This window comes from Schistocerca nitens, chromosome 3 (genome assembly GCF_023898315.1).
Source record: "Schistocerca nitens isolate TAMUIC-IGC-003100 chromosome 3, iqSchNite1.1, whole genome shotgun sequence".
Lineage (NCBI taxonomy): Eukaryota > Metazoa > Arthropoda > Insecta > Orthoptera > Acrididae > Schistocerca > Schistocerca nitens.
The window spans coordinates 705,372,028-705,383,309 of record NC_064616.1 but is presented as its reverse complement, the minus strand read 5'-3'; the positions used below and the strand labels follow the sequence as shown (position 1 = coordinate 705,383,309).

The window sequence follows — 11,282 nt, the reverse complement described above, 5'->3', positions numbered from 1 at the left end:
AATTTTTCTTTTGTTTCCTTTACTGCTTGCTCAATATACAGATTGAATAACACCGGGGAGAGGCTACAACCCTGTCTTACTCCCTTCCCAACAACTGCTTCCCTTTCGTGTCCCTCGACTCTTATAACTGCCATCTGGTTTCTGTACAAATTGTAAATAGCCTTTCGCTCCCTGTATTTTACCCCTGCCACCTTTAGAATGTGAAAGAGAGTATTCCAGTCAACATTGTCAAAAGCTTTCTCTAAGTCTACAAATGCTAGAAACGTAGGTTTGCCTTTTCTTAATCTTTCTTCTAAGATAAGTCGTAAGGTTAGTATTGCCTCACGTGTTCCAACATTTCTACGGAATCCAAACTGATCTTCCCCGAGGTCCGCTTCTACCAGTTTTTCCATTCGTCTGTAAAGAATTCGCGTTAGTATTTTGCAGCTGTGACTTATTAAACTGATAATTCGGTAATTTTCACATCTGTCAACACCTGCTTTCTTTGGGATTGGAATTATTATATTCTTCTTGAAGTCAAAGGGTATTTCACCTGTCTCATACATCTTGCTCACCAGATGGTAGACTTTTGTCAGGACTGGCTCTCCCAAGGCCGTCAGTAGTTCTAATGGAATGTTGTCTACTCCCGGGGCCTTGTTTCGACTCAGGTCTTTCAGTGCTCTGTCAAACTCTTCACGCAATATCGTATCTCCCATTTCATCTTCATCTACATCCTCTTCCATTTCTATAATATTGTCCTCAAGTACATCGCCCTTGTATAAACCCTTTATATACTCCTTCCACCTTTCTGCCTTCCCTTCTTTTCTTAGAACTGGGTTGTCATCTGAGCTCTTGATATTCATACAAGTGGTTCTCTTCTCTCCAAAGGTCTCTTTAATTTTCCTGTAGGCAGTATCTATCTTACCCCTAGTGAGACAAGCCTCTACATCCTTACATTTGTCCTCTAGCCATCCCTGCTTAGCCATTTTGCACTTCCTGTCGATCTCTTTTTTGAGACGTTTGTATTCCTTTGTGCCTGCTTCATTTGCTGCATTTTTATATTTTCTCCTTTCATCAATTAAATTCAATATTTCTTCTGTTACCCAAAGGATTTCTATTAGCCCTCGTATTTTTACCTACTTGATCGTCTGCTGCCTTCACTACTTCATCCCTCAGAGCTACCCATTCTTCTTCTACTGTATTTCTTTCCCCCATTCCTGTCAATTGTTCCCTTATGCTCTCCCTGAAACTCTCTACAACCTCTCGTTCTTTCAGTTTATCCAGGTCCCATCTCCTTAAATTCCCACCTTTTTGCAGTTTCTTCAGTTTCAATCTGCAGTTCATAACCAAGAGATTGTGGTCAGAATCCATATCTGCCCCTGGAAATGTCTTACAATTTAAAACCTGGTTCCTAAATCTCTGTCTTACCACTATATAATCTATCTGATACCTTTGAGTATCTCCAGGATTCTTCCATGTATACAACCTTCTTTTATGATTCTTGAACCAAATGTTAGCTATGATTAAGTTATGCTCTGTGCAAAATTCTACGAGGCGGCTTCCTCTTTCATTTCTTCCCCCCAATCCATATTCACCTACTATGTTTCCTTCTCTCCCTTTTCCTACTGACGAATTCCAGTCACCCATGACTATTAAATTTTCGTCTCCCTTCACTACCTGAATAATTTCTTTTATCTCGTCATACATTTCATCAATTTCTTCATCATCTGCAGAGCTAGTTGGCATATAAACTTGTACTACTGTAGTAGGCATGGGCTTTGTGTCTATCTTGGCCACAATAAGGCGTTCACTATGCTGTTTGTAGTAGCTAACCCGCACTCCTATTTTTTTATTCATTATTAAACCTACTCCTGCATTACCTCTATTTGATTTTGTATTTATAACCTTGTAATCACCTGACCAAAAGTCTTGTTCCTCCTGCCACCGAACTTCACTAATTCCCACTATATCTAACTTGAACCTATCCATTTCCCTTTTTCCCTTGGCATAATTGCGCTAATTCCTCAGTAAAGAATAGCGAACTTTCATCCCTATTCCCCGCACCCGACGGTGCGTAAACAATGATGAGGTGTGTTCCTTGGACCATAAGCGCCTGGCATTCGGTATGTAACATACATCGGGGGCAACTAAACTATTTTTGAGAAAGACTGTGACACCACAGCCTGTGTCCAATGCATGAGATATGCATACCGTGTATCCAGAGATGTCCAGGAAGCAGTAAAACCACGTCAATGTCGGCTGCATAAAGGACGTCGCGTAACAATGATAGCTCCGCGCGCGACCGGATGGTATTCTTATCGACAGTCGCGAATCGATACGACTGTCGTTCGCCCACTAATGCAATGGCGGTCGTCATTGTGAGCAGTGGCGATTAGTTATGTCACCCCAACTCTACCTTTTCATCTCTATTATCATGCTGTCCGCGTGAGGTGTGTGTGTGTGTGTGTGTGTGTGTGTGTGTGTGTGTGTGTGTGTGTGTGTGTGTGTAACGACGGAGAGGTTTATTATCGAAATTACGAGAGAGCACATTCCGGGAAGAGATGGGCAACATATTACTACCGCCCACATATATCTCGCGTAATGATCACAACGAAAAGATCCGAGAAATTAGAGCAAATACGGAGACTTACAAGCAGTCGTTCCTCCCACGCACAATTCGTGAATGGAACAGGGAAGGGGGGATCAGATAGTGGTACAATAAGTACCCTCCGCCACACACCGTAAGGTGGCTCGCGGAGTATAGATGTAGATGTAGATGTAACTCCCACTCTGTGACAAGTGCTGTGCCCATCAAAAGTCGTCGTCCTCCAACGATTCACTGGAGAGTGTCTGCCAGTGTGTTAACAGTGGCTACTAAGGAGGCCCTTGGCGTGTTCCCTCGCGACTGCGACGGTATTGCATCGCCTCTTCCATCTCCGAACGGATTTCCAGAAGAAGAAGAAGAATCCATCATCTCAATTCCGAAAGCAGGAGCAGTGTCGGTCGATCCTTCGTAGCAGGTGCGTCCACGACACGACCGAGATCAGAACGATCGTGTGTGCCAATCCGCAAGAGACACTCTTCAGACGGCGTCCGTCGGTGTTTCTCGTGTTTGCGGGAAAAAAATGCTGCTTCCGTACGTGCGTCTCCGTGTCAGGTTGTGTGTGTAGATCCGTCTCTGCGCCTCCCGAAAGGAAAGCTCGGGTTGCCACGACTCGTAGGTTAACATTCATCTGCTCATATTATTCGGAACCATTTCCCTACAGTGGCAGTTGCTGTTCGGGGCTACCTGGCAACTCCCTCTGCAACAAGGTGGCGGTATATACCTCGGCAATAATGTGTCCGTCAGTCTGCGGTGGTGACTTAACCCGATCTCTGCAGTATGACGTCGTATGCGTCGTCACTTGAGCATAAGGAAGTGGTACAATCGAAGGAGGAGCATGGTGTTCCGCTTCACCTGGCGGAACCTGGGTGATTCGCTACTGCAAAAATCGGAGCGAACATGACACTCCTTTCCACGTACGAAATATGTGCGAAGATGGTCGTCGTACATGAAAATTGCACAACAACCGGCGTTGCTTAAGTGGGAAGGAACATGCTTAGTGAGATCGAGTTTGACCTGTATTACTCCACTGAGTAGGGCATACGTTGTCAAAATGTATCCCTTCTCTGCCACAGGGCTAATGACAGTCCCGTAGGGTTTAAGAGCGGAGATAACGGAATCAGCGGGTGCCTCAAAAGGTAGGTCGAAAGCCTGGAGGGTCGTCATGCCTCGGCCTGGATGTTCATCGGTAACAGCGCTGATGTGGAACGTAATGTTAATAGTGTTTTTCCTACAGGAGTGCGCCATGTTGCTTTAGTCAACTTGTAGTAAGTGCCTCGCGCCCGCGGGAAGTAAACAAGCTCGCAGACGACACTCGATCGGCATTACGCTAATCACACGTCCTCGCCGCTCTGTTCAAAATGGCTCTGAGCACTACGGGAATTAACTTCTGTGGTCCTCAGTCCCCTAGAACTTAGAACTACGTAAACTTAACTAACCTAAGGACATCACACACATCCATGCCCGAGGCAGGATTCGAACCTGAGACCGTAGCGCCTGCAGCGCCTAGAACCGCTCGGCCAGCCTGGCCGGCCGCCGCTCTGTAGCCGACGTCAAAGTGATCTCTAGGCAGATGAGCTAACTCTACGTCACCTTGGCATAGCGGCTTTATACAACTGCACTGATTACCCTAGCACGTCCACCTCCTCAGTCCAAATTCCCATTCACCCCTCAGCCCACTTGATTTGCCCCTAAGTTCGAAAAACATTGCAGAGGTTCTCCAACTATACTATACCTGATCATCGAACTAAACGGGGGATCCTGCCTCAAACTAAGGCATGGATGCTTTAATCAAATGAAACTGTATGGTTCCAGAGATCTTTCAATATACTGAAATGACGAATGAAAACTTGTACCAAGACTGGGATTTGAACGCGGCTGTCTTGTTCGCAAGGCAGATGCGTTAGCCACTACGCCACTCGATCTCACTAAGCATGTTCCTTCCCACTTAAGCAACGCCGGTTGTTGTGCAATTTTCATGTACGACGACCATCTTCGCACATATTTCGTACGTGGAAAGGAGTGTCATGTTCGCTCCGATTTTTGCAGTAGCGAATCACCCAGGTTCCGCCAGGTGAAGCGGAACACCATGCTCCTCCTTCGATTGTACCACTTCCTTATGCTCAAGTGACATGGCTCTGCACAAGTTCACAGACTACCCTAATATGCTCCCCTCCCCTCCTCTCTACAAATTGCAATTCACGCCTCAGGCCACTTGGTATTCACCCTGAATTCGGATAGCATTCCAGAGGCTCTCCAATTGTGTTTAAAAAGCACCTAGGCATCGAACGAAACGGAGGATCCTGAACGAAGAGGCACAGTTGCTCTGATGAAATGAGACTATATGGTTCCAGAGGTCTTTTCAATTCAGAAATGTGTATAATGTATACTGGCAAACTAAAGGGACGAATGAAAATTTGTACCAAGACCGGGATTAGAGCCGGCAGCTGTGACCGAACGGTTCTAGGCGCTTCAGTCCGGAACCGCGCGACCGGTACGGTCGCAGGTTCGAATCCTGCCTCGGGCATGGATGTTTGTGATGTCCTTAGGTTAGTTAGGTTTAAGCAGTTCTACGTTCTAGGGGACTGATGACCTCAGAAGTTAAGTCCCATGGTGCTCAGAGCCATTTGAACCATTTGCACTTCTCTCAGGTTGAACGATTCTCTTCAGTTGTCGTTGGTGCCTCTCTTGCAGGATCTTTTTCCAGCCGCAGCGATGTCGGAGATTTGATAATTCTTGGTATTCACGGTACAATCGTGAGTTGGTCGTAGGGAAAATCCCTCTTTCATTGCTAGCTCGGAGATGCTGTGACCAATCGCTCGTGCGCCGATTATAACACTATGTTCAAATTCACTTAAATCTTGATAACGTGCCATTGTAGCAACAGTAACCGATCTAACAACTGCACCAGACACTTGTTGTTTTATATAGGCGTTGCCGACAACAACACCGTATTCTGCTTCTTTACATATCTCTGTATTTGAATACGCATGCCGGTCGAAATGGCCGAGCGGTTCTAGGCGCTACAGTCTGGAACCGAGCGACTGCTTCGGTCGCAGGTTCGAATCCTGCATCGCGCATGGACGTGTGTGATGTCCTTAGGTTAGTTAAGTTTAAGTAGTTCTAAGTTCTAGGGGACTGATGACCTCAGATGTTAAGTCGCATAGTGCTCAGAGCCAATACGCATGCCTATACCACTTTCTTTGGCGCTTCAGTGTACTTCTATCGTTTACACGATGCAAATCCTATATATTTTATCTGTTATGATCCCGAACATCGCTATCCTAAATTAGAATACAGATTTACTAACACCACCTCCAGATATGAAGAACTGCCATCGAAAACGTAGACTCGACAACTATTGTCGGGAATCCGTAGAGGCGACGCTGACTGGTCCGTATATGGGCCCGAACCTCATGTTTTTGCAGTTCCGCTCTGGCACGTTTCGTAACCAGTATTGAACCCACTCGACATTTGAACTACCACTGCTCTTAGAAGATGGGTCTTGCATGTACACAATTTTACGTTCACCGATAAAGGCGAAGGCAGCGGAATCAGTTACCATAATTTTCAAAAAATTCTCAATAGTGAATATTTTGACTGTAAGGCAATTTGTTATGTTTTCAGAATCGTAAGCCATGTGAAGGATCCTTCGAAAATGTTTGCCTCAAGACTGGAAAAGAATAGTGTACTTCAATTTAGAACGAAAATTCATTTTTTACTATATTGAGATCAAGTAAAAAATAAGCCTTAGTTTATAAACTTCTACATAGTATTTGCAATGCAGCGGAGTGCAACGTGCTGCAGACGCACTTTTATCGACGATATTTGTTTCCTTTTTCTTTCAGCTAACCACGTGAACAAATTTCAGGAAAAGATTTCGGTTAGAGGAAATTACGAAAAACATAAATGATTCTTTTCTTATTTATATTTGAACAGGGTTAGTTTTTTTCCTTGGTGTACAACTATAGTGGCTTGTATTGCCTAAACAACAGCGTAGTCTAGTACTATTATTAAGCTGGAAAGAACGGTGCCAGAGTGATGTTATGGCGGCTAAAGAACAGAAAGCTCTGAATTAATATCTGATAGAATGACATAATCCTCTTTTCACCTCGCTATATAAAGTCCGTCTTTCCGGAAAGACTGGTAAGTCACAAGAGATGGAGCAGGGATTAAGGCACTCGAATCACATTAGGCGGAAGCGGGGTTGACGTCAGTCTGGTACTCTACATTTAAGTTTCTTGTTTCCTTAATTTGCTCAAAGAGAACGCCAGGATATTCTTTTGAAAACTACATTGCCGTATTGTTTCCCCATCCTAAAGCACTTTGTGTTTGTGGCTCATTTCTAATGACCTCATCGATGATGCAGTGTTAAACCTTAACCTTCCTTTATTATTTCTTTACAGTTTCAATAAAGATGAAACTTCACACAGTAGTTTATTAAGAATCTCGGATATTTCAGTACAGCACAATGTTAAAGATTTCGCCAGGACATACAAACAACAGAAACCAGAAATGAATGGTCGTAATATGCGTAAATTATAGCGCATTTTTATATTACGTGAAATGACTGTCGATTATTACCATTTTGTGATTTTTATAAAAGTAGCTATTTGTTTGTCGAATAACTGGACTATTTAAGACAAAAACTCACGTGTTCGTGATACAAAGAGAATTACACATATTACAACTTTCTTTTCATTTTCATTACATTTAAAATATGTTAATTTAAACAGAATATCAAAAATGCTAAATTTTTATGAACAAGCAGAAAGAACAAGGAACATGATATTTCCTATATATGAGAACCAGAGCTGATAGGATAAAACTGGTAGCATTTATAAAGAAATTACCCACGAGTAAGTTTACTTTTAATTGTAGCGTGATTTAATGATGTGGTACAATATCTGCTAAAGTGCTATTTGATTATAAAACGGTATATTAAATGTGTTCATTAATGCTTTGTAAACAAATTTGGTAATTGATAAAACTGTTTTATAAACTTGTTTAATGAAGTGCTGTATTTGAAATCTGTTAGGAAAGGGGTAAAATACGATGAGTGACCGTATGCAGAGAGAGTCCGTGGCGGAATGGAGAGAATGTGCAGCTGTTCATTTCTGCAATTTGTGCTGTGGTTCGTTGCTTTAAGACCGAAGAAAAATAGTTAACTGCTGGTTTACGTTTAAAATATACCTACGTTTTGGAAAAAGTAACCAGAGCGTTGAATATGGAAACACACGGTGAACAGTAATACAAACTACAGGGACTGATTCCTGACTGGGAATGGAGGAAAAAAGGTCCTATGAAATTGTGTCTGGAAATGGACGGTGTGCGTGCAACAACAAATCAAACGGTTCAAATGGCTCTGAGCACTATGGGACTCAACATCTGAGGTCATCAGTCCCCTAGAACTTAGAACTACTTAAACCTAACTAACCTAAGGACATCACACACATCCACTCCCGAGACAGGATTCGAACCTGCGACCGTAGCGGTCGCGAAGTTCCAGACTGAAGCGCCTAGAACCGCTCGGCCACATTGGCCGGCAACAACAAATCGTCCCGGAACACAATACAGAGGTGCATCGCATCAACGTCACAACATATGTTCAAAGTGGTCTCCATGGGATGCAACGCAAACGTTCACACATAATCGTACTTTTGCTTACAACATATTCGCAAGCCAATTGCCTGGAGCTTGTACTAGGGTTGGCCCATTATCTTGTAGAAACCGGTCCTCAAGATCTGGTGTACGCATAGTCCGCTGCCTCTCTGCACGTTCGTCTGTCGGAAGAGCCCATGATCACATAAACGCCCAAAAAGGACTTGAACTGTTGTGTGATGTGGTTGGTATCTGTGGGGGTACTAGTTTCGCTACATCAGTGATGCCTCTCGATCGTTTCCATCTGCTTGGCAGTACGCAAACACCATCTCGGCTTGTTCCCGACATGAATACCGGACCATTTTCCTGCTTACTGTACGCTGCGTCAATCACACAGTATGTAACATAAAAGGAACACACAGAACGTCGTCAAAAAAAAAAAGGTCCCTTTTTTCCTCAATTTCCAGTCAGGAAGCCGTCCCTGCAGATTATTTATTTTAGTACTGTTTACCCTGTAAATATCAGGAATAATAACTGCTACATAAATGCGCTCGTTCATAAAACTTTATATTTGTAGACCTGCTCAGAAGTATTCATAATAACTGAAAAATAGCAGAAAATACAGTTGTATCACTGTGCAATGATAAGTTGAATGAATAAATTTACGTTAATAATCACAATCTTATCGACGAGAAAAGCTACATTCGTGTGTCTGTGCGTGAGATACTGGTGGGACTCAGTTACAAACGGAACGAAGTTGTACATGACGTATCCTTTTGCGTAATTCACTGGAATGTCAATAGTGTATTGCTCCAACTCTTTAGTGCACTGCGTTAATGGGCTGTGTAAGAAAACCAGGCCATTTAGTATTATGATAGCAATACTTTGGGAGTAGACTGATTAAGTCATCGTTATCAGGAAGATTGTGTCTATGATGGCCTAAGTATCGGACAGCCACCACGACAGAATGTCCAACGGTCGTGCCTCGTTTCCATCCAGATGACGCCTCTACTACTCTGCAGATGTTAAAGCCGCCAGTCCATTTCAAGGCCAAACTTCCCAAAAGCTCAAGTCAACGATTATTTTAGTTTTCTAGACAAGGAACAATTTTCAACCTAACCTAACCTAACCTAACCTAACCTAACCTAACCTAACCTAACCTAACCTAATTATTTGGTTTCTCAGCAATTACGTACAATTAAAATCACAACTGATGGTGGGTGAGTGCAGGATACTGTAACGTCAATTAGGACATTTCCCCAAGTGAAGGATTTCAGACATTTTTGAACCAATAGGTGGAATATCCTTAGAAGCCGGAATCACAGTTAGAGTTACGAAAATTGCATAAAGTTGGGTATATGGTTTTATATACAAGGAGCAAGAAAATTCATGTTGCCTTACCTGAAACCGTGTGTCTCATTTTACTTGGGTTGTCTCTGATATCGGTTCATCATAAGGTTCTTATTAAAAATGAAATGTAAATTACGCTATTTTCCAAACATGTGCAGGACATCATAAAGCCCGTATTGTAAACTGTTAGGGTAATGTTTGTTTATACTCGTGACATCACATTGTTATTGTTAACTGTTTCGTAAGATGGTCTTGCATTTACATGAGGAGCCATACATACATCGACTAGCATTTCGCTGTAATTTCTAGAGCATGACTTCAGTTACTCAACTTTCTAATACTTCGGTTCTGTAATTAGGCAAGATTTTTTTAGGATGAATGTGCGCCTACTTTAGGATCTTTGAGGGAATGTCAAAATGTCGATAGCAAATGTCGTTCATTCTCATTCTTCTAATGATAACAAGCAGGCAACTTGAGTGGTTTGGATGGGAAAATTAGGAGCAATTGACACTAATAAGGTTCATCATGTGCCTGAATCTTTTTCTTTTTTGATACACAAAGACAACTGTGTGGAACTGTATACCTCCAGCTCCAGATCGCTCATTAGTCCCCGAACGCGACGACAGCGGTGTGACGTTGGAACTTGATTTAGGTTATTAGTTGAACAATATTTGTTTGTGTTTGACTTAGGTTTACCAGCACATCTGAAGGAACATAATTCAGATAATAAAATAATGTTATTTTTCAATAAACGTGCGTATTACAAAACTATTATCTAAGAGATTTCATTTCAGATACTGTAGCTGCACAATGTTTATGACAAATAAAAACTTATCGATATGCTCCACTAGCAAACTCTCACTTTGTCTTTCACTAAAATATTACGAGTTTATTGCGTTGAGTGTTCGAAGACAACGAAACAATAGATTTTTCTTCTGTAAAGGACAATGTACGTACGAGCACTGAGTTCAAGATTCCTATAGTCCACAGGATTTTGTCGACATATGAACGACATATTGAACAACATATTCACTATGTGCTTTACGGGGCTGCACAGAATGTTGAAAGGTTCCGCTTCTGGTTTGGCAGGTGACGTCAAGTCCTTCCACGCAGAGCTCTCTCCACGTTTCACCGCATCCGTGGCGCGGGCTCCCGCTTGGCTGGAGATGCAGAGCGCCAGTCCGTTGGCTGCGCCTGTAAAACATATACGAACGTTACTGCCATACAAACGATCAATTCCTAAAGAGATTAGCACTTTTCGTTAACCTTAATCACACTGGAAATCGAGGTATATACGAATCACATGGTGCTAAGTAACACATAGCATGAATCACGAGAAAAGGTACAGGCTTTCGGGGTGATAGTATTAGTGATTCTGAGCAAAAAGCTTCATATGGACATAAGTCCTATTCCGATTGGTTTCCGAGACAGAACACATTTAACGTTAGTTTTGCAAAGCTTTCTTCAATAAGTCGAAAACGGCGGCCTCTAGAGAAAACGTGTCGCAGTACAAAATTCAACTAAATTAAATTTCCTACAAAAATGATCGTATTCATTTTTTCTCTAGGGATAATAGTTTGTACGAAGGGAACAAGAGTATATTGAAAATCTCGCGCGACGCGCCTGCGTTGTAGCTTGGGTAGGTTTTGTAGGCCAGTTTCCCGACTTCATAAACCACAAGTGTTCTGTATCAAATTGTTCGTCTCGAATTCCTCTAGACCATTGTGGTACGTTGTATTCAATGTATTGC

At 42.5% G+C, this 11,282-nt stretch overlaps 1 protein-coding gene across 1 annotated transcript in view; it reads right to left on the bottom strand.

Annotated features, from left to right (window-relative positions):
• Nucleotides 1–10,250: 10,250 nt before the first annotated feature.
• The window catches only part of LOC126249397 (innexin shaking-B), a 463,160-nt gene continuing 462,128 nt past the window's right edge, over nt 10,251–11,282 (bottom strand). The window contains exon 5 of the mRNA XM_049951049.1: nt 10,251–10,726. The gene's annotated coding sequence lies outside the window, so the exon portion shown is untranslated. The remainder of the gene's footprint in view (nt 10,727–11,282) is intronic.